General features: G+C 43.3%; 1 protein-coding gene across 2 annotated transcripts in view; it reads left to right on the plus strand.

Annotated features, from left to right (window-relative positions):
* Window positions 1-4,633: 4,633 nt before the first annotated feature.
* dusp16 (dual specificity phosphatase 16) overlaps window positions 4,634-24,441 on the plus strand; it is a 149,038-nt gene continuing 129,230 nt past the window's right edge. Inside the window, exon 1 of one of the 2 annotated variants that reach the window (XM_086009071.1) lies at window positions 4,634-4,878. The gene's annotated coding sequence lies outside the window, so the exon portion shown is untranslated. Of the gene's footprint in view, window positions 4,879-4,928; window positions 5,125-24,441 lie in introns of those variants that run through there. The other variant, XM_086009070.1, reaches the window with a different exon arrangement.

The following is a 24,441-nucleotide window of genomic DNA, read 5'->3' on the forward strand; positions in this document are numbered from 1 at the left end:
TCATCATCCTAACAGAAAGAGACTCCAGACCTCTCCTCTCCTCCACCCCACCTCTCCTCATCCCCCTCCCACCTCTCCTCTCCACCCCCACCTCTCCTCTCCACCCACCTCCCTCTCCCTACTCATCTATCTCACCCCCCCAACTCTCCTCTCCCCTCCCCCTCAATCCACTCCTCTCCCCCCCACCCCCCCTCCCCCCACCACCACCTCTCCCCACCACACCCAACCTCCCTCACCTCACCCCAACCTCACCCCACCACCTCTCCTCTCCCTCTCCCCCCCACCCTCCTCCCCCTCCCCCCACCTCTCCTCTCCCTCCCCCCACCTCACCTCCCACCTCTCCCTCCCCCCCACCCCACTCCTCCCCACCCCCCCACCTCTCCCTCCCACCACCTCACCCCTCCCCCCCCTCCCTCCCCCCACCTCTCCTCTCCCCCCCACCTCTCCACTCCCCCCACCTCTCCTCTCCCCCCCACCCTCCCTATCCCCCCCCACCTCTCCCTATCCCTCTCCCCCCACCACACCTCACCCCCCCCCACACCTCTCCTCTCCCCCACCCCCACCTCCCCTCCCCACCTCCTCCCCTCCCCCCCCCACCCTCTCCTCTCCCCCCACCTCCCTCTCCCCCCACCTCTCCTCTCCCCCCACCTCTCCTCTCCCCCCCACCTCTCCTCTCCCCCCACTCTCCTCTCCCCCCACCTCCTCCTCTCCCCCCCACCTCCCTCTCCCCCCCACCTCTCCTCTCCCCCCCACCTCTCCTCTCCCCCCCACCTCTCATCTCCCCCCCCACCTCTCCTCTCCTCCCCCCTCCACCTCTCCTCTCCCCCTCCACCTCTCCTCTCCCCCTCCACCTCTCCTCTCCCCCCCACCTCTCCTCTCCCCCCCACCTCTCCTCTCCCCCTCCACTCCTCCTCTCCCCCTCACCTCTCCCCCTCCACCTCTCCTCTCCCCCCCACCTCTCCTCTCCCCCCCCACCTCTCCTCTCCCCCCCCACCTCTCCTCTCCCCCCCCACCTCTCCTCCCCCCCACCTCTCCTCTCCCCCCCCCACCTCTCCCCCCCACCTCTCCTCTCCCCCCCCAACCTCTCCTCTCCCCCCCCACCTCTCCCCCCCACCTCTCCTCTCCCCCCCCACCTCTCCCCCCCCACCTCTCCTCTCCCCCCCCCACCTCTCCTCTCCCCCCCCACCTCTCCTCTCCCCCCCCACCTCTCCTCTCCCCCCCCACCTCTTCCCCCCCCACCTCTCCCCCCCCACCTCTCCTCTCCCCCCCACCTCTCCTCTCCCTCCCCACCTCTCCTCTCCCCCCCCACCTCTCCTCTCCCCCCCACCTCTCCTCTCCCCCCCCCACCTCTCCTCTCCCCCCCCACCTCTCCTCTCCCCCCCCCCACCTCTCCTCTCCCCCCCCCCACCTCTCCTCTCCCCCCCACCTCTCCTCTCCCCCCCCACCTCTCCTCTCCCCCCCCCACCACCTCTCCTCTCCCCCCCCCACCACCTCTCCTCTCCCCCCCCCACCTCCCCCCCACCCTCTCCTCTCCCCCCCCACCTCTCCTCTCCCCCCCACCTCTCCCCCCCACCTCTCCTCTCCCCCCCCACCTCTCCCCCCCACCTCTCCTCTCCCCCCCCACCTCTCCTCCCCCCCCCACCTCTCCTCTCCCCCCCCCACCTCTCCTCTCCCCCCCCACCTCTCCTCTCCCCCCCCCTCTCCTCTCCCCCCCCCTCTCCTCTCCCCCCCCCACCTCTCCTCTCCCCCCCCCCCACCTCTCCTCTCCCCCCCCCCACCTCTCCTCTCCCCCCCCCCACCTCTCCCCCCCCCCACCTCTCCTCCCCCACCTCTCCTCTCCCCCCCCCCACCTCTCCCCCCCCCCCACCTCTCCTCTCCCCCCCCCTCTCCTCTCCCCCCCCCCTCTCCTCTCCCCCCCCCCTCTCCTCTCCCCCCCCCCTCTCCTCTCCCCCCCCCCTCTCCTCTCCCCCCCCCCTCTCCTCTCCCCCCCCCCACCTCTCCTCTCCCCCCCCCCACCTCTCCTCTCCCCCCCCCCCACCTCTCCTCTCCCCCCCCCCACCACTCTCCTCTCCCCCCCCCCACCTCTCCTCTCCCCCCCCCCACCTCTCCTCTCCCCCCCCCCACCTCTCCTCTCCCCCCCCCCACCTCTCCTCTCCCCCCCCCACCTCTCCTCTCCCCCCCCCCCTCCCCCCCACCTCTCCTCTCCCCCCCCCCACCTCTCCCCTTCCCTCTCCTCTCCCCTTCCCTCTTCCCTCTCCTCTCCCTTTCCCCTCTCCCCTGCTTAAAATCTTTTACATCTCTAGCCTTTTCTGGTTCTGAAGAAGATCCCAGACCTGAAATGTTAACTCTGTTTCTCTCTCCACAGATGCTGCCTGGCCTGCTGACTGCTTCCAGCATTTTCTGTTGTTATTTCAGATTTCCAGCATCTGCAGTATTTTGCTATTGTACTTTTAAAATGTGATGAGGGTTTCTGCCTCTACCACCCTATCAATACTATCAATGAAGCAAAAATCCCTTCTAGGCAAAATAGGTAAAAAGTCTTAAAATGTTGCCATTCCCAATGAAACAGCTGGTAGAGTGGCTTGCGTGGAGTCTTCAAATCAACAAAATGGGCCTGGGATTGTAAGCCAGATATCTGAGAGTCGAGGCTTGAAGGGAGTAATGAGTATTGTACTTGGACTGTTGTTGGGGAGAGAGCGAGAGAGTCTGAGACCATGTGAAAGATTTTGTGTGATATGATAGGTGAATAATGAAAGTAGAAAGAAAAATGATTTGGGACATGTTATTGTAAAGCAAGATATTCTTTTAGGCCCACCTGTACTATTCACAATTCCTGGCTGAAAGGGTAGCCAAGTCACCTGCTCCCATTTCCAGGTCTCTAATTCTGTAGCCTATCAGGTGGTGAATGAAAGCAGACTTGGCCGAGTTGCTCTTTAAATTTTCCCACCCCGCTGTGAGGAGAAGTGCCTATCTCTGCTTAGCACCTCCCCAAATAACAGTACTGAAAACCTGACAGTAAATAATTTCATACTAAAACCCATATAATTCAGTACATTAGCATAACTACCAGAACCTTTAGAATATACAGCAGGCAGATCATTGGGTGTGGTGTTCTGATTTGTTATGTGAATCATCCATTAAATGGTCAGATTTTAATAAACCTACCAGTGGTTTAATCTGTTGCAAAATGTAGAAGTGTTCTCATTTTATCAGAAGAGTGCTTAGATTATTTTGACAGAATTCAGCTGAGATGACAAATTGGGAATAGCAAAATATGGGTTTATGCCCTTGATTCCTCACATGGCTGGTCCAGATGTTGGCCATGGCATTAAACAGGAGAACTTAGTGGATGCCTGGTGGGTCCTACAAGGAGATATAACTGAGACTCACCTCACGCTATTCTGACACATCGCTAGAGACTGACTTGAGAAGTGTTGACAGAATCCTTTTCAATCCACGAACAGGGTGCATCAAGGAAGGTGAGGGAGAATCTCAAAACAAAACAAGGGGAAAAAAAAACTCTGAAAGGGGAAATATACAAAAAGCAAAAGATCAGGGAAGATTGCTTGGGTATCTTTAACAATTTTGGTGTGTTATATTTGTTTTGATCTTGTCAAAGGGTCTTAATACAAGAAATGACTCAGTTTGTTTTAAAAGAATGGCTACTGTAAAAACCATTTTTTTAAGAATAAAGGTAGCCTAAAATAGGTCATTCGATTAAAAAAATATATATAAATTAGTCTTGGGGAGCCTTTTTAACTTGCCGCAATGAAAATCTCTTCATGGGTTTGTACTGTACTCAGTTTTACCTGAATTTTAAGGTGTATCAATTCTACCAATACATTGTTTGGCTAGCTTTATCTAATGCTTTGTAAATATGCAATGCATGCATTATACTCATTGAAAAACATTATTTCAGCACGTCATCACACTGCTTCACAATTCAAGATGGCACTTTTTTTCATACTTTTCCCTCTTCTCTACAACTATCCCCCTTTAGCATAAAGTACAATGATACATGCATGTAATGTATATACTGTGTAAATTTTTAATGTAATCAAGTGCAGATTATTTTTTTATTATATTATATCTCTATATAAACCAACAGTAATTACGTCACATGTACCTTTGAATCCCTTTGGTGACTGTCAAACACTGCCCTCAATTTGCCACAGGAGTCTAAAGAATGCAAAAAAGGCACTTCCTAAACTATATTGTTACCGTTTTTGGATAAAATAATTATTAGCAAAGATAGGAAAGTAATTTTATCCATGGGGGGGAACTGTAACAACTTAAAAACAAAAGGCAAGATGACATGCCCTGAGCTTCCGATTAGATAGCTTTCTCTCTCTCTCTATTATATTCTGTATGTAACTCAATAGATCAGCCACTGGGATTAATAAAACACAACTATCACCCGGGATATTGAACCCAACACAATCTGAAACAACTGGTCTTTCCCAATAGGCTTTCGTACCTAGATTTCCCTCTTACCACATTGCAAATGAAGTATATCTATATGTGTAAACATAATAAAACATTTACAGACGAGAATTGATTATATTTAATCCTATGCTTAAAGAAAAAGGGGGCGGGGAAGTAAAGGTTAAAAAAGCTCTTTGGATGCGTTCCCAAGCAGCAGGGTAATTTGAATACGGAGCATTGTCCTTTCACTGGTGCTTGCTGAAATCCCGCCCCGCTAGAAACAAAGTATCAAGAACTGAAGGAGCGAAGAAGACTGGGGGAGGCGATGGGAAAACTATTTTAACACCTTCTCAATCTGAAGGACGTTGTATTGTTACAAAGTGCGGCTGGAAGGTGCGTTGGTGATGGCAGAAAGCGGAGTGAATGGCTGGCCTCTCCCCAGCCCCTGCTCTGGTAAGTGGCTGTCAGTGCGATTGGTCTGAAATGACGCCATCCTTTTATTTTTAAACCAATGACCTCATCCCTGCATCAAGTTTTACTGAACAGAAAAAAAAACCTTCCTCCTGTGTATGTTTTTTAAAAAAAAACTAGCTTTATTTCTCTCCTTCCTTGTCACGTTAAAATTACAAATTGGTTGAAAACACTGAGAACATCGGACGAGGAGACTTTGAACGGCGTCGGAGCCTCGAGTTTGTTGAAGTAAGTTCCCCACAAGAGGAAAAAAAATCACCCCCCCAAAAATCATCTGCGGGCCTGCAGTTGTCGCCTCACGTGTTGGGGGTGGGGTAGATGTGAGAAAATGTTGGGAGGCAGCTTGCTTATTATTATTATTATTGGAATGATATGTCTGTATTTGTTTATAAAAAAAAAAGTATTTTGTTCTCGGGAATTTTAGCTGAATAGCTCTTACTTATGTTACTGGGTAAAAGGTCCCCGCCGCCTTCTGTAGTTCAAGCTGATTGTCTTCTCTCCTTGTGAAAGGCCTGGGGAAAGGACAATATATACAGCAACTGAAAAAGAGCATTTTAAGAGACGTTTCACCGATCTTTAAACAGACCCGAGTATTTAATAACACTGCAAACCTAATAGAACTGTATTTTTCCTCTCCAGAGGAGCTCGGCCGGTGTTTTATGTACTTGCCATTTGTTGCAGTGCTGTGTCCGTCCAAATGGACTCAATTAAATTCTAATTGTACCAATAAAAATTACAGAATGCAAATAAACTCCCGTAGAGCTCCAGCTTGTATTTGTCTATTTTGGCGTTTGTTATGATTTGTAATATCATGAGTCAAACTTGTAGGGCATGTTACTGGGAACGATCTCGCTTAAAGGAAAGTAAGTTTTAAATTTATATATAAATTAGATTAAATGGGTTTATGCAGTGCGATGGTCATCTAACCTATTCACCAGATCAAATTTCATGAACACACTTAAAGTTTGGAAAGTGTAAATGTCCATGTGTATATTTATTTGGCAGGATAGCCTAGATTTTATAATCCCAAATAAAAGCGATAGGGGTGTACAACAAAATTGTTGTATAGTGTTAAGTGTATAATTTACTGGGATCTGGGATGTGAGCCAAGCTCTCCGCCACCCCTTTGCTGGAGGCTGAATGAAAATATATGTCACTCACCTCAAATGATAAATATCTAATAAGACAGCTACAGTGACATTAAATCACTTGCTATGTATACAGTAGCATGTAAGATTTGTGTACTGGTTGCCATTTATTTTACTATAGCAACAACAGCTTGCATTTACATAGTGGCTTTAATGTAGAACAGTGCCCCAAGATGCGTCAGAGGCATGATAAAAATGGATGCAGAACCAAAGAATGAGAAATTAGTAGATGACCAAAAGCTTGGAGGAGATAGAGGTGGAGAGGTGCACAGATTTAGGAAGGGCATTCCAGAAATTTGGGATATCGGTAGATGAAGGCCGGCCCCAGTGGTGGGCTAATGGGAGTGGGAATGCATAAGAGGTTGGAGTCAAATGGAAAAAAGAGTTTGGGGGCATACAACCAGTTGCACCTGCCCCCAGTCTTCCTGTCATCTGTTCCAGAAATGTACGAATTGTGTGTATATGTGTCAAAGAAAAAGATCCCGAGAGCTCAGTGACTTAAACCCTTGTAGGTTTTAAATGCTGAATACAAAGTCACCTTATACAACAGGCAAAGGTTTGAGTCACAACCTGCTTAAAGTGGCATCTAAATGTCGGTTAAATTTTAATGTTGGCAGAGAGATAATAAATCATTAAAAATTTAATTTTAAACGCTCTTAGATAATCGACTAAAATTATTGTTCAATACCTGACCATCAAAATTCTTTGAATCACTGTGTTGTATAACTGATCCATAAATTATATCACCTCAAGTATAACTATGGCATAAAACTTTGCTACCAAAGTTACCAAATGGTAAGAATCCATTTAACACATCAGTCATCTTTAATATTTATTAATATAACTTTATATTTTCTGTTCTTGAAAAGTTCTTGGGTGTTTGAATTTTAGCTGTAAAGATTCTGCAGATATGATGCTTCATTAGGAGAGATTATAAAGCTGTAACAATCAAAGGGTTCAAATTCACAGTACACAAATCATGAATACAAGATATTAAGCTCTTTAAATCCTGTCAGTGTACCCAGGTTGAATTATCCCCTGTCCTCTAGTCCAGCTTCACCTGAAGACTGCACTTGGTCTTGACTCCCCGTGCACAACACTATGAAAGATGGACTATTATATCCTCTTTTAAATGCACAAAGCGAAGTGTCAAAAATCAACATTTTCTTGGGAGATAGGTGGAAGGAGGGGTAGTATATCTTGGACCCTCTAGAGAAGAAATCTACATTATCTACAGTATACCCACTTCTAAAATTTTCACTACACCACTGTTCATACCTGCAGGTATTGATGGTATTCACAAGATAATGGTGTGGCTGGTCCAAATATTTGGAGACCGGAGAATTAAGTATTGGCATCAGCAACGGTGACAAGACTGATCATGCCAACATTAGAAGGAAAGGGGGATAGGAAAAGCTACAGTATCTAATAAAATGGAAATACTGAGTGATTGTGGCTGCCAAAAACTGATACCAAGCAAATGTAGGCTCTGCAGGTGAAATTAGCAGCTGGTGAAGCAAAAATCTGCTATTTATTGCAGCAGGTGACTGATGCTCTCTATATTATCTATAACATACATTACAAGTAATGCAAATACAATTTTGTTGCTCTGTCAACTTCATGACCCCTAAAATGAGGACAGTATCTCAAATCTTAAAATGATTTTGTTACTTTAAAAATAATTCTTACTCAAAATCCTGCAGGGCACTGGGATATTAGTTACAATAACTATGTAAATTTGTATTATAATACAACAATGTTATAGCCCAATGTCGTGTTTTTCAACTGTAATTATTTCAGCAATGGTGTGTTGCCTCTCCTTCTGAAATGTCCACCCAATCATGATGACAATAGTAATTCAAGATATTGGTGCAAAACTTAGCTGGATAAAGTCCAAAATGGGAGAACCTTCCCGAAAATGCATTTTAAATGTTTGATCTCAGTATGTTCAGAATTGCAATACTGTTGGGACATGGATGACCTTCATAAACTGCCCTGCCTCATAACACTGTCTCAGCCACCTGCTCATCTCCATTCACCAGTACCCGATTTAACTATGTACTAAATTAAATATGCAGAATAGTAAATCAATGATGATGTACATAAAGCTCTTAAGGTGTAATTGCACTACAGGTTTAGCATTGGTGCGAAGCGGTTTCGGCTTAATGCTATGGATTCAAGAGTTTACACCTCCCTTCAATGTTGTTGGAAAGTGAAACAGCTTTGCACCAATGATACAGTTGTATAAACACAACCGTAATCTAATCAGCCTTTCAGTGGTGCATCTACTTTGGAGCCTTTTCCTTTTTTTAAAAAAACAAATACCATTATGGTCTGTACACATTGGACACCATTGAAGGCAGCTTCAGTTGACTTACAGACCAATCGTTTTTTTTTAAGATTAATTAAATGATTGTAATTTCCAGAGTGAGCCAGAACTGAATGATTAACAAGTCACTATGTGAACATGAAGTGCAAATTTAGGTGTCTTCAAATAACAACTTGCTTTTATGAGGGAATTGCACATCAATGTATTTCTCAAAGCATTTTATAAGCAATGGGAGTGAATGCTGAACAGGAAGTGAAGTATTGGTGATGCTAAAAACACATTGAAAAGAGAGATTGTTAGAGCTTTTGCAGATGGGGGCGGGAAGACCGCATGGGGTAGTAGTTTAGGAAGATAGGGATGAGCATGCTCCATTAAAAAATCAGCCTTGGTGGTGGGGCAGTGGGAACGGGAAATTAACAGTAAATCAGAGTCTGAGGAACAGAGAGTATGACTAGGCGATATGGTTGGAGAAGGTTTCCCAAATAAGATAGGCAAAAACCATAGAGGGAATTATAAACAAGAATAATCTTGAAATTGATTCACTGGGGCTTAGTGAACCAGTAGATTTGGGTGAGAATGGGCAGTTCTCCTGGTGTCCTGGCCAACATTTATCCTTTACCCAACACCCCCAAAATAGATTATCAGGTAATGTATCTCAGGGACCCTGTTGTGTGCAAAATGGCTGCTACATTTGCCTGGATTACAGCAGTGATTGCACTTCAAAAGTACCTAATTGTGAAGCACTTAGGAGGTCCTTAGGACATGAATGGTGCTATATAAATGCAATTTCTTTTTCTTTCAGTGGGCATGAAAGGATTTGTATCACATTGTTGTGGAATATCTGACATTTGGAAGGGTGGTGGTGGGAATGGTGGCAAGGTGATCATTTGAGAAATTGATCTTCAAGGTGATGAAGGCATGGATGAGTGTTCCAGCTATGGAGGAAGTATAGCTGGGTGAGGAGGGCATGTTCTGGAGGAGGAAGAAGATAGTTTTGGAAATGGACCATATGTGGGATTGAAAGCTCAGCTCAAGGTCTAACAGAATGCCAAAGTAGCACGTTGCTGGGTTCAGCCTGAGCGAGCTGCTAGGAAGGTTAATTGGGTCAAAGGCACATAGGTACTGAAGAGCAAACCGAATGGCTTCAGTTTTGCTGACATTGAGCCATAGGAGCCAAAGTACTGTTCAGTGCATAACATATTAGGCCTGAGAAACTTGTTACTTTTTACAGCAACAACAGCTTGCCTTTATATAGTGCCTTTAGCATAGTAAACCGTCCCAAGGCTCTTCACAGGAGTGTTATCAAACAAAATCTGATGCCGAGCCAAATAGTAAAAAATGAACAGTTGATTTTATAAGAGGGCTGCTAACTGCCAATATTCTCCAAATCAACCTAACTGCAAATGAGAGTTTAGGGAATTTCACAAGTTCATATTTTTTAAAGCATTCTTTTTCTTTTAGGATTTTGCAAGTTAATCATACAATAATGTTTAGATAATTTTCAAGAAATAAAAACACAACATTCAAAGAGGTGCAGTGTAGTTTACATGACAGAAGAAATATTAAAGCATCGTTCGTGCTTTTAATAGCGTGCGTTAAAATGAAATATATTTGAATGCACGTTATCCCTTTGTGCATAAACAGAATATACAGTGGGATACACTGTATTTCACGACTGAGGAAAACCTTTTATATCTCACTTGTGAGTCAGTGGTTTTACTCGATCATAGAAATAAGCTGGGTATTCCACTATCCCGCAACATCTACTCTATGTAAGAAAAATCCTTCTGGCAGCTTAAGCTACATATGGTATTGTATTTGATGTATCACTGAGATTTGAATTGTTTCCAGTCCAGACTACTCAAAAATGTGTTTTTGAACTAAAAGTTAAATAACCTCAAAGGTGCTTGTCATATCCTACTAAAATGGCCGAAGCAGCTGAGGGACAAATTAATGAAAACAATTTCTTGCTGACTCAGTTTGTGCTTGCTTGGTTATTAGTAATCTAGCTGCTCTTGCTACAAAGTCAATGAAAACATAATTACTGACCCAGTTTGAGCCTGCTAAGTTATTGTTAGTATAGCTGTGCTTACTAGGTGCAAGTCTGATTATACATAGGATTTTTTTTGTCTATCTCTTTAGTGCTTGTTACCTTTTTTTTTGCTTTTTAAACCTCTTTGGCTCTGGTTAGTTGAATCACCCTGATGTGTAAGTCCCAACTTCCATAACCTTTTGCGAGTGTCTACTTTCTTTTAGGCAAGTTTTTGAGCCTGGGTAAATGAACAGCAAACTCTGTTAATTGCTTTTAGGTACTGGATTATCTTGTGCCTCTGTAAAATCCTACTTCAGTCTTTGAAAGCAGTAGAGTATCACTGTAGACCTCACTTTTTAAGTTTAAAATATAAAGTGAATTCGTTATTATACAGATAATAAACAGTGAATAATGTAACAAGTGATGTATAACATAGGAACAGGAGTAGGCCATTTAGTCCCTTGAGTCTGTTCCGCCATTCAATGAGATCATGGCTGATCTGTGATCTAACTCCATATACCCGCCTTTGCCCCATATCCCTTAGATTTTTGTTAACCAAAGATATTATCAATTTCAGATTTAAAATGAACAATTGATCTAGCATCAATTGCCGTTTGCGGAAGAGAGTTCCAAACTTCTACCACCCTTTATGTGTAGAAGTGTTTCCTAATTTCACTCCGGAAAGGTCTGGCTCTAATTTTTAGACTATGCCCCCTCGTATATATTTACCTTAGAATGTCTTTTATATGGATCTCAAAAAGATAAAATGATAAAAGCCTGCAACTCCTAAAAACTAAACTACGCGAATATGCATAGCGTTTCCCTTTTCTTTCAGGGATATTAACCTGTCAGTTCCTTTCATACTGTCTCTTGGCTACTTTTCTGAGATTTTTAAACTGAGCCTCTTAAGGGATTTTCCAGTTGCCTCTCTTCATGAGATTCTCCAACTGCCCATGTGAACTGAACATTCCTCTTTTTCATATCCTGGATTTTGAATATCTAATCTCTCCAAATTCAAAAGGGAACTGTCAGTTCAATAGAAACTGAACCAATCACAAAGTCTATATATTCTTAAAAAATTACACATTAGACCTCCTCTCAAGCCTGGCACCAGGGAGACCACAACAATAAACCTTGTTGCATTGCACATTGCTTACCTAACTGTTAAACTCTAAGTACAATGACTGAGTTTTCAAGAGACAACAAACTAAAAACTTAGACAAACATACATTACTTTTATCACTGGTACCTGTTAGATTACAAGTATTGGTTTAAGACCAGTACCTGATTTAGGGTTGCTAATCAGCAGCACAGGTATACTATAAGCTCACTGGCTCCCACAGCTACCTTGACTACACTTCTCCCACCCGCATCCTGTATGGACTGTATTCCATTCGTTTTTCCATCTCCTACGCATCTGTTCTGACGATGCCACCTTCCATACCAGTGCTTCCAATATGTCTTCCTCTTTCCTCAACCCAGGATTCCCCTCCACCATGGTTGGCATGGCCCTCGACCGAGTTCATCACATTTCCTACACTTCTGCTCTCACCCCTTCCCCTCCCTCCCAGAACCATGATATTGGGTTCTCCTTGTCCTCAAATTTCATCCCACCAGGCACATTCAATGGATCATCCTCCACCATTTCTGCCACCTCCAGCACAATGCCACCACCAAACACATCTTCCCCTACCCTCCCCTTTCAGCATTCCAAAGGGACCGTTACCTCTTCGACACCCTGGTCCACTCCACAATCACCTCAACATCCCCTCCTCTTCCCATGACACCTTCCCATGCAAGCGCAGGAGATGCAACACCTGCCCTTTCACGTCCTCCCTTCCCACCGTCTAGGGCCCCAAACACTCCTTCCAGGTGAAACAGTGATTTACTTGTACTTTCAATTTAGTATACTGTATTCGCTACTCACGATGTGGTCTCCTCTATATTGAGGAGACCAAACGCAGATTGGGTGACTGCTTTGCAGAACACCTCCGTTCAGTCCGCAAGCGTGACCCCGAGCTTCCGGTCACTTGCCATTTTAATTCTCCATCCCACTCCCACTCTAACTCCTCTGTCCACAGCCTCCTAGACTGTTCCAATGAAGCTCAATGCAAGTTCGAGGAACAGCACCTCATCTTTCGATTAGGCACTTTACAGCCTTTCAGAATCAACATTAAGTTCAACAATTTCAGATCATAACCACTGCCCCTGTGTTTTTGGACAGCAGCTGTTGGTAATGATTCTGCTATTCCCATTTACACCTCCTCTAGACCCATCTTTTGTTTCTTTACTTGTCCCATTACCAACCCCTTTTACCTTGGACCATCATCCCTTTTATCATTTAATCCCTGCTGCCTTCTACCCTATCACAGACATTCCCTCTTGTTCTTTCCTCCCCTCCCCCCTTTACCTTCCTCTGTACTTGCGTAAAACCTGTTACATCTCTAACTTTTTCCAGTTCTGATGAAAGGTCATTGACCTGAAACGTTAACTTTGTTTCTCTCTCCACAGATGTTGCCTGACCTGCTGAGTATTAACAGTATTTTTCTGTTATTTCAGATTTCCAGCATCTGCAGTATTTTGCTTTTTATAGCGCAGATATACTATTGTCTCTGCATTGTTCTTCTACATTTTATATTGGGAAGACTGATGTTGCATTCAGCACCCGCTAAGAACTCTGAACCCTATGCATCAACTTGATCCCTTTCTCTGGCTGCTCACTCAGGCTGAATCAGACTGCTTGCAGCTGTTCAACCCTGAGTTCAGCTTCAAACTCACATCCTATCCACTACCAAGACTGCTTGCTTCCAACTCTGCAACATTGCTTGCCTATGCCCCGACCATACCCGACTGTTGTTGAAGCTTTTGCCTCTATATATCTGACTTGTCCAATGTTCTCCTTGTTGGCATTCTGACATCCATGCTCCATAAACTCCAAATCATTCCAAAGCTCTGCTGTCTGCATTCTATCCCACGCATTCCCTATCCTCACTGACCTGCATTGGCTCCCGGTGATGCAACGGAACAAACTGAAAGTTTCATCCTCATCTATAAATTCCTCTGTACCCTTGCCGCACCCTACCTTTGCAACCTTCTACATACGTGCGTTCCGTCCCACGTTCTCTGATTTGGACTGCTGTTGAACTCCTCCCTTTACTCCACCTTCACTGGCAGAGCCTTCAGTTGCCTTTTTCCTACTCTTTAGAACTCCCTCCCCAAAACCCGCTGCCTCTTTACCTCACTGCCCATCTTTAAAAGCTTTCTCAAAACATATCTCTGTGACCATGTTCTCTTAATCCTCCCAAAAAGGCTAAGCACCCACTCATTTTCTCCTCTCCAAAGCACCTTGGGATGTTTTATACATTAAAAGGTGCCTAATAAATGCAAATTGCAGTTGTTATTTCCACATGTGTGGAGCTTTGCTCACTGGTATCCAAATATGGGTTACATTTTCAATGTTGGCCAATAGCTGATGGGACAGTCTGCTCTTTGCTAACATTGCAAAATATAAAAGTGATTAAATGCCACACAATTTCACTGCATAGTGGAACCATCATCAGCCATTGATTTTTTTTAATGGTAAATTAAGTTTGTATAGTGTGGACATTGCACCTGCATAGATTGTAAGAAGGTTAGTTAAGTGTGCTGCTAGGCATCGGAAACAGCTATGATTTTGAACTGATATAAAAGGTCACTGGTAGGAATTTTTCTCTGAAGAAAAGTGAACTATTTTGATTTCAATGTATTTTAAAACTTAGTGCTTATTTACTTTGAAGGAGTTATTCTCTTCAGTCTTCTTCAGTCTTTAGTTGTTGCATTACAAATACTTTGCATCACCAAGCCAATTTAGCAGAATCAAAGGATGTCTCTATATAAATCCTGTCAACCTTTGAATTCCTTATCCTATGCCTATTCACTCCAATTATAAGGAAGTTCTGATACAAGCCAAACATCTGTTGGTAAATTTGATTATTTTCTGTTAATCTTAAAGCCAGACTAACTAAAAAAAAATGAAATAAAAACATCTATTTTAGCTTCCATGTTCTAGCGCTTATATCTGTGCATTCTTCTGTCTTTGAGAAAATATAGAATCATGGCCTTATCTACTTGTGTTGGCTCCTTTATTAACCTGTGTATCTGCACACAAAGGTTGCTCTGCTCCTTTACTCCATTTATTTTTTCCCATTTAAGTTGTATTTCCTTTCTCTATTCTTATTTCTAAAATATATTACTTATTTTTTTTCTATATTGAACTGCATCTACCACTGATCTGCCCATCCTGTTAGAATAATAGTAGCATCAACACAGACCCCATGGAACACAACGCACCACATTTTTACAGTCTGTGAAATTTCATTTTAGCCCTGTGCTTTCTGTCCTTCAAGCAACACTCCCTCCATATGCCAACATTCTCCTTAATTCCATGTGCTATTAACTTTGTCATAAGTCTCTTGTGATACCTTATCAAATGTTATTTTAAAATCTATATAAACCTCATCCACTGCACTGCTGTTCTCCATCCTCTGTTGTTTCTGCAAATAATTCTGTAAGGTTGTTTAAGAATGATCTGTCCTATAGAAAATCATTCTGATTGGCCCTGATTAACCCATATTTCTCCAAATATTTAATAATTTAATCATGTCATTGGATCATGGATTATTTAGTGACTTCTGATCAACGTTGTTTTGATCTCAACTGGCCAAGTTTCATTTGCTGTGGTGTGAGTTAGACAAAGCTCTCTTCCCCCTCCCTCTTTTTTTCCACAGCCACCCATATGAAAACTGAAATTTATTTGCATAGTAACAAAGCAGAAGTATTAATAATGGAGTTGGAATTAAGCAGTTTGTTATTATTAAAGTGTATATTTAATTAAAGAAAAGCACCAATAAACCATTGATTTTTGTGTACAAGTTAATAACTGATAAAGTTCTCATTGTAAGAGAGGGTATCTTTTTAATCTTCATTGATTAGTAGGTTGCTAAGACATTGAGTAAGTTGAAACATTTTGTGAGAGAGGCTTTACCAAGTTGCCAATATTTACAATATATTGATTACATACAAGGTGTAGGAAAGGTTAAAAAAAGGTTTTAAAAAAACTTAACAGCTGTCACCTTTGAAATTGTGTTTTTGTGGATGGAAGGATGTTCTATTTTGAATCTTTAAAAAAAAACTCAACATCACAAATGCTCCAATTTTGATGGGTAAACTTCAGTGATCAATCTAATGCAACATGTTACGGTACCTTTTTGAGGCTCTCTGCTCTGCTGTTAGAGAACTGAGAAAAGGAAACTAACCAGTCTTCATACCAGCGCTAAATAAACCTACTCTAAACAATCATTAGTGTATTGCACGGAACTCTTGTCCTTTTTAGTTTAAAAAAAATAGAAAATCCTATGCCAAGTGTTCTGAATTTTAGCTTTTGGGAGAAGTCCTTGCTTTTTTTCAATGCAGTGCATTGTTGAGAATAGCCTCGTAATCTCAATCGTGGTCACACATTTTCCTTAACTACATGTATTCTGAAGATTTTCAGTACCAATTTCTGCAGGGTTTCTATTCAATAGGGAAGTGCATTTTTAGAGCAAAATAGGATTCTATTTCAATTAAAAAGTCAAAACTTATATTTGTCAAAAATAAATGCCTATTCCAATTGGTTTTGAAATGCCCTGATCCTTTCTTGTTTTCTCAAGGTAATTTGGCACTTGCCACTGATTTGCTATAGGCTGGCTCTATTTTAGACTGGGACTCTATAATAGCAGGTTTGGACAAAGTTGACCTCACAAAAAAAACAAATGGAACTGCCTTAAACCAACAAAAGCTCAATTATTGGCGGGCGTGTGGTATCCATTTGTAAAATGTCAAGGGTGTGAACTTAAAACCAATATTATTGGGACCGAGACCTGGGTTAGCAGAAGTCTTGTCTTCTAACTTGATAAATTCCGTTCATTAGTATATGATTTTAAATGATTATAAGGACTGTATATGCTCCTTTATTTAATAAGCCAGTTTTGCCCCATTTCTTTGGTAATCAGACTAAGTTCATATACACCAGGTATACATTTTGTGACTTGGTCTTCGTTTACGTAATACTTTTTGTTGTTTTCTGTTGGGGGAGGTTGTTTAAGTATATTGCATTTAATTTTTTGCCCCTTATGGCCATCATGGTGTGGACAAATGTAAGAAGTCACACAACACCAGGTTATAGTCCAACAGCTTTATTTGAAATCACAAGCTTTCGGAGCGCTGCTCCTTCGTCAGGCATTAGAAATAGTTTATAAAAAACTGTTGGAAATATGAAATAAAGAACAGAAAATGCTTTAAATATAGAGCAGGTCAATCAGCATCCAAAACCGGAAAAGATACATTAACATTTTGAATGTAGACCCTTCATCAGAACTATTCTGATGAAGGGTCTACACCAGAAACTAACGCATCCTTTCTCTCTTTAAATACTGATGGACTTGCCATGAATTTTCAGCATTTACTGTTTTTATTTTAAATCTGGAGCTTCTTTGTACACCATGATGGTAATTCAGGTGGTTTGGTTGTTTTAGTTGTTGAACACTCCTGACAAAGAGATTTCTGATCCTGGCCTCTACTGTCTTCCAGATATACCTGGCTTTATTGACTATGTTTCAGATTTCTTTGGGACAATGGACGAAGCTTTGCTTGGCAGCAGATGTTATATTTGTGGAGAAAAGGTTTGAGGGAAATTGATAAAATCAAATCTTACTATGCAGCTGGTTGTCGAAAGACATGCACATGATGAAGAGGGGGACCAGGGATCTATTCTTAGCCCCTCACCCCCTTCCTCATCTACATGTTGTCCTTTGCCAACATCATCCAAAGGCATGGCCCCCGATATTGACGGGGAGGAGTGGGGGCGCCTGTCAGCAGTGGGAACCCCAGAAATGCCGGGAACGCGGAGGCCCTGCTGAATTTAACGGCAGGACCTCATTAGTATTTTCTTACTCTGTTTCCGCTATATAGCCTATGCTATAAGCTGCTGGCAATTGAGAAGATTGTGGGGGAGGGGGAGGGAGGCTTGGACCGTGTGGAGGGTCTGAGGGATCGGGGGGTGGAGAAGCAGATCGTGATAGGTTGGCTTGAGGGACTGGGGGGGAGGGGGGAAGCATTCCTGCTCCTCCTGGTCCATAAGTAGTGCTGGAAAAGCACTTGTCTGCTGGACCTGGCAGCTCCTGCCTCCCTTCTGCTGTCAGGTTTCCCGAGCCCTGGGAAACCTGGCCCGCAGCCGGTAAATTCAAATTGACGGTAAAATCTGAGGCACGCAACCTCATTTAAATATTCCAGTTGGTGACCTGCCTCTCGGGAGCGGGTTACTCGTCTGACTCCAAACCGGCCCCGGTTAAACCAAAAGTAGGCGTGTTTGCGATGGGTTGGGGTCAGCTTTCCCATTTTTAACAATTTAACTTTGTCATCCTATTCAACCATGAGCTCAGCATCCAACACCATAACCTCCCCATCACAATGACTGCCTACTTTCACCTTTGTAACATTGCTCACCTCTGCCCTGACCTCACTCACCTGCCGCTGAAACACTCATCCATGCCTTTGTCTCTCCAGACTCAACCATTCGCTTGCTCTCCTGGCTCGTCTTCCATCCTCTACCCTCCCTAAACTTCAGCTGATCCAAAACCCTGCTGTCGCATCAAATCTATCCTCGCTGAACTATAGCGGCTCCCAGTCCCCCCCAAGCCTCCAATTTAAAATTCTCCTCCTCGTATTTAAATCCCATCACGGCCTTGCTCCTCATTATCTCTGTAACCTTCTCCAGCCCTACAATCGCAACCCCCCCCCCCCCCCCCCCTCAACAACACCCCAAATTCTCGATCCTCTGCTTCTGGCCTCCTGTGCATCACTCCCCGCTTCATTTGCACCACCCTTAGCTATGCCTTCAGCTGCCTAAGTCCCAAGTTCTGGAATTCTCCATACACCCACTTCTCATATCCACCTCATGTTCCTCCTCTAAGACCCTTCTTAAAAAAGATCCTCTTTGACTAATTTTTGGTCAGCCTTTCTAATACCTCCTATGCCTTGGCATCCATTTTTGATTACTTTGGGATATTTTCTACATTTAAAGGTATCACATAAATGTAAGTTGTCAGCCTTGAAGAAGGGTGTAAATTGGAATATGCTACCCTTCACTTGATTGGCTACTATAGAAACTTGCACTGGAGAAACTTGCACTGGAATGACCAATGTATCAGATTTTACTATCATTTCGACTCTTCGCTGTTCAAAATCATGAAGGGTTTTGATAGAGTAAATAAGGAGAAACTTTCCAGTGGCAGAAGGGTCGGTAACCAGAGGACACAGATTTGAGGTGATTGGTTCTTTTACCAGAGGTGACATGACGAAAAATGATTTTAAGCAGCGAGTTGTTATGATCTGGAATGCACTGCCTGAAAGGGTGGTGGAAGCAGATTCAATAGTAACTTTCAGAAGGGAATTGGATAAATATTTGAAGGGAAAAATTTGCTGGGGTATAAGGAAAGAGCAGGGGAGTGGGACTAATTGGATAGCTCTTTCAAAAGGCCGGCACAGGCATGATGGGCTGAATGGCCTCCTGTGCTGTATCATTCTATGATTCTATGATTCGTATTTGCCAGCAACTCTACTGTCACATACATTTACAAATGTAAAGTCTTGTTTACAAACAGCGTGAAATTTTAGCAGAATCCAATCATTTAAAATATTTTCATGAGATTGATTTGTAGGGACGCTAAACAACAAACCAGTTTAAAAAAATAAAAAAAAACTGAATAAATAAGTGACCTCGAAATTGCATGAATTTGAATCTTGCCCTGGTTCAATGTGCTGATTTATATTTCCAGCAGGACCAAGTCACTGCTACAGTGTATTCCTGCAATGGGAGCTCAGTGTGAGAAAGTATATACATGTAGTCTACATTGGGTAAGATGATATTTTCAGAGATGTTAAGATTGTCTTCAATCGGAGAGCAAAGTAACTGCATAATCTGCTTCAGTGACTTCACAGAATCACAGAAACCCCACAGTGCAGATAGAGGCCATTTCGGCTCATCGAGCCTGCACCGACACATATCCCACCCGATCCCCGTAACCCCTACACCAACACATATCCCACCCTATCCCCGTAACCCCACGTATTTAATCCCCCTAACACTAAGGGTCAATTTATCATAGCCAATCAACCTAACCCGCACATCTTTGGACTGTGGGAGGAAACCGGAGCACCCGGAGGAAACCCATGCAAACACGGGGAGAATGTCTGTGTGGAGTTTGCACAGTCGCCCGAGGCCGGATTCGAACCTGGGTCCCTGGCGCTGTGAGGCAACAGTGCTAACCACTATGCCACCGTGCCGCCCTTAATGACTAGAAAAGAGTTGTTCTCCAAAACATGCCAAAAAAAACCCCACAGATTACTCGTGTGAAAGTACCAAAATGTGTTCTAATTATTATTGCACGCTGGGCTCCACCATCGTTGAGGATGGGGTTGCTCATAGAGCCCCCTCCTCCCATTAGTTGCTTAATTATCCACCACCATTCACCTGACTGAATGTGGCAGGGCTGCAGAGCTTTGGCCTGATTTATTGCTAATTTAGCTCTTTGCAAAAATGTTCGGGTGCTGTCACAATGGCCGCTATTTACCTTACCTTGGCAGGTCCTGACCCCCATTGCTGGCTCTATCCTGGCCTCCGAAATGACTTTCAGATGATTAGGCTTGTTAAACCTGCCCAGCGCTTTTCCCGGCCAATTAGAGGAGGTGGGTCTGGTGAAGTCATTCGATGATGCGTAATCAGCCGGTTTCCTTAAAGGGACAATGCCCAAATTTAGTTTGACATTTGTGTTGTCAGTGTTCTACAACATTGAGGTGCTGCAAACACTGACCAGCACTGCAGAGGTGCATGGCTGCACCCAGGCTCTCCCATGACTCCCTCCATAAGTCACAGCACGCAGGGAGGTTCTCTTCCCTTCCAATGGGCATAAGAGACCTCCCCAGGACACCAACACAGCCTGGTTGCACATTGCACAGGAGGGTACAAGCAGGGATGTCATCAGGAGGACCAGGCTGCAGTGGCACAAACCTTTCAATGATCTCAGTAGATCATGAAATGTTACTGCCAAGCCACACTCAACCTCATCCTGCTGTGCCACTCATCACATCCCCATCACTCTGCCTTCCCTACCCTACTCCTGCACATCCTTACTCACACCAACTTACCTTGTACCTGCACCCATCCCTTTATATCTATATTATCACATCCCCATCTCACTAGCCACCCCTCACACTCACCCTCACCCTAGTGCAATCATACCAACCAACAACACACAAGGGAAGGTGTTTTATGCAATGTTCACGTAAAGTTTCTGTTAATGTGCTGTCAAACATTGAAATCTTTATTTTCAACACTGCGTTCTTAGACAGATTTGTGTGCACCTTTGGAAGTGCATTAGTGAGTTGCAGTGAATGGTGAGACATAACGGTTCCCCCCCCCCCCCCCCCCACCACCCGCAATGGTGATGAGTGTGAAAGGAATGGCTTGGGCATTGTAGGGATGCTTTATGGTGTTGTTGTGGGATGGTGCCAACCTGGCACATCGTGTGGCAGCCAGGGAGTACAGTGTCAAGCGAAGTAAATCTGGCCACGGTGAGGCCATCCCTGACAGCAATGTGGTCGGTTGCTGATGTCCTTTGTCCTTTGCAGCATCAGGTGACTGTGGAGAAGGTTGGTGTTGGTGCTGCTGGTGGGATTCTGAGGACCAAGGTGAGAGAGTTTCAAGGGAACCCATGCTGATGGAATAGATGGCAGGTGAAGTAGAGATGACAGAAGCGATCTGTCAGTGCCGGGAGAGCTAATGAGGTCAGACTGGATGGAGACTTGTGTAACGACTTGCAGTATGGTGAATCTGTAGTGGAAATGCAGTTTAGTGAAGCAAGTTCCCTTAACTACTAGCTTCTATCAGCTGGGAGCTTTGACTTGACATTTGAATCTGTCAACTCATCAGCTGATTCAATGGCCACTGACCTTCTGCCTCAGCTTCACAGACGAAGTCTAGGCACGGCGGGAAACCAGTGGGCGACCTGTCAAATGCAAAAAGCTTGGGAAAAAAACCATTGATAAGTGGCTGTAAACAAGCCACTAATGATTTTAAATGCCTCCCCCGCCGCTGCCTGTCTGGTTTGTTCAGCGCTGGCAGACCCGACATCGGGGAAAGTCCAGTGTGCGCATTTTGACATCGGGTTCCCAACCCGCTGTCTATCATTTTAAATTTAACATCTGACCCGCCACCCACCCAGTCCGCTGAGCGCTGGCAAAATTCCGGCCCATGATTTCAGTAAAGCAGAATGGTGGATGATTTGAAATTTCAATGCTATGTCCACTTGAACTGTGGGAAAAAAAATGGGCAGTACAATCATTCACTTTGTCTTGGAGTTGTCTGGAGGAAACATTTAGAGCTGTATAACACTGTGATGAAATACTGATGGTTACCCATCTGTCACCTGTGGGAGCAATTTGATAAATTAACAGTATTGTTCGAGGGTCATCGACCTGAAACGTTAACTCTGTTTCTCTCCACAGATGCTGCCTGACTTGCTGAGTATTTCCAGCATTTTCTGTTTTTATTTCAGATTTCCAGCATCCGCAGTATTTTGCTTTAGTATCTCTCAAGTGTTTTATTAGTGTGATTAGCATTATAACTTAAGTCTGTTTTTGGCCATAGTGTAATGGTAGCAAAATGTTAAATAAGCTTATTGATCACACTGTTAATTAACTGTTTTTGCTAATCAAACTGACAATTTCAACCAAAGAACTGTATGGAAGTTGATGTGTGTGAAAGAATTGTGTTACAAATGAGTGATAAGTTATAACCGTGTAGTGTAATTTTCAGAAACGAGAATGGGAGTCTGCAGCACTAAGTTGGCTGAATTCTTGGGAATCCCAAGGTCTGAGGAATGGAACACATATTTGATAAGGGGCTACATGGGAGACTTGTTGATACAGTTAAGGCAAATAGTATTAAAGGAAATGTGAGAACATGGATGGGAAGTTGCTGAAGGACAGAAAAGAGAGTCGTGGTTAATGGATGTTGTTCAGACTGGAGGGATATAAACAGTGGTGTCCCTCAGGGTTCAGTGTTCGGACCACTATTCCTCTTCTCAAGTATGCGTGCGTGTATATATTTGGGTTATGGAGGCACAATATCAAAATTTGCAGAAGAACTAGCCCTTTCTCCAGCTCCTGCTCAGTTTCCTATTTCTTGCCATGTGAAACACCTTGGGTCACTTTGCTAAGTTATAAGTATCTTGTAAATGCAAGTTACCAATGCTCAAACCTGGTACTTTACCATGCCTCAGTACCAAGTTGTTCATTTATGCACTGAGCTGTCAGGAAGGCTTGCAAACTTGTGTTTATTGGCTACAAAGAATTTCTTTTATTTATATAGATATGTGTGTGTTAAGCAGCGTTGTGACAGTCTTTTGGTGAATTATGTGGAACAAAACTACATATGCTAAACTGCCTCTTGTGGTAACTGTAGTAATTGTGATAAATCAAAACAAAAAATGACCTTTCTACCCTTTTTAAGAATACAGAAGGACGTTCTGTTTTTCTGTTCGACTCAAACTCAAGTAACCTTTCTCTTATTAACTGGAGACAACAATTGGCTGGCTGTTTTTCAAGGGAAAATACATAGTTTTGACCTTCACCCTCGGCAAAATTTAAAATTATCATTTAAAATAACATTTTCTAAATTAAAGTCAAATTGCCATAAATCAGTTTGAAGGTCTTCTATCAATTGACTTTGAATAATTTTTTGCCATTTTTAATTCTGTAAGAAATTGACGATTGTTGAGTAGTATTCAGTAGAATGGCTGAAAACATTTCAAGGAAGCAAGGGACAGCTGTATCTGTTTGGAAACATTTTTGTTTGTAAGAAACCATATTTGTAAAATATTACCTTTTTTTACAACCTATATTTGGTTTTTATTTTTGCTTTGTTTGCCCCCATGCATTATTTTTATCTGTTTAAATAAATCTATCGTGACTTCATCAAAATTTGTTTTTTTTTAAAAACACAAGATAATGGAGCACTTACAGGCAGGTTGAGCCTAATAGCATTTCCTGTTCAAAATTCTAATTCACAATGGCAAGGTATGAACCAGGATTGAATGAATGACTTTATAAAAAAAATTAAAAAAACCTGAAACAATGACTGACTGAGGAGAAAACAAAGAGAAGGAAAAATAATAATACATCTTTAACTGGTTTCTGACCATTTGCTCCACACAGCCGAGTCTTCATTTCTGGCAGCACTCTCCAAGAGGAATCACAAAGTGGAGGCCTGGAATTTCCCACAGGAGGAGGAAAGTCAGACTGGAGTTTCCACCAGACCACAGTCTCTCGTCGTTCTAGCAAACATATGAGTGATATTAACAGAGGCCTATGAGTAGGCTGCTCTGGATACATAACCCAGAAACAATCTGGAGTAGATTATGCATACTTTCATAGGATGGTGACATGGCCCAAAAAATCTAATGAATGAGAGAAACCATGAAATGTCAGTATATTTGAGATAGGAATCAGTACTTGATTCAAGCATTTTTTTTGCTGGAAAAAAAATACTGATCCTTTACTGTAAACCATTTCCTGATAGAGAAAATGGATAGAAAATATGCAAAATAGCATCTACCCCAAGGATTTCATCAATGTCTGTCTGTATGTCTTCTAGGAGCTGCAAGAAAATTGTTTGACTCAGGCGCTGATGAGTTTTTCCTCTGCCTTTCGTGCACTTTTTGCATTGTGGTGTTTATCTTTTTATGTGTGTCCAACTCTATCAGTCTTTGTGTAACTCTTTGATTCCTTCTGTCTCCTTTCTCTTCTACTGTCTCCTTTCTCTTCTACATGTTTCCCTGTAGCCCAGGATGGCTTCTTTTCACACCAGTTGCCTTGGCTTATGTCAGCTTGGGTAATTTGGTAGCACTCTCACCTACTGACTCAATGACTCTGGGTTTAAGCCTCACTTCCGAGATGTCAAC

Source organism: Somniosus microcephalus, chromosome 16 (genome assembly GCF_052327205.1).
Source record: "Somniosus microcephalus isolate GS21.2 chromosome 16, FLI_Smic_1.0, whole genome shotgun sequence".
Classification (NCBI taxonomy): domain Eukaryota; kingdom Metazoa; phylum Chordata; class Chondrichthyes; order Squaliformes; family Somniosidae; genus Somniosus; species Somniosus microcephalus.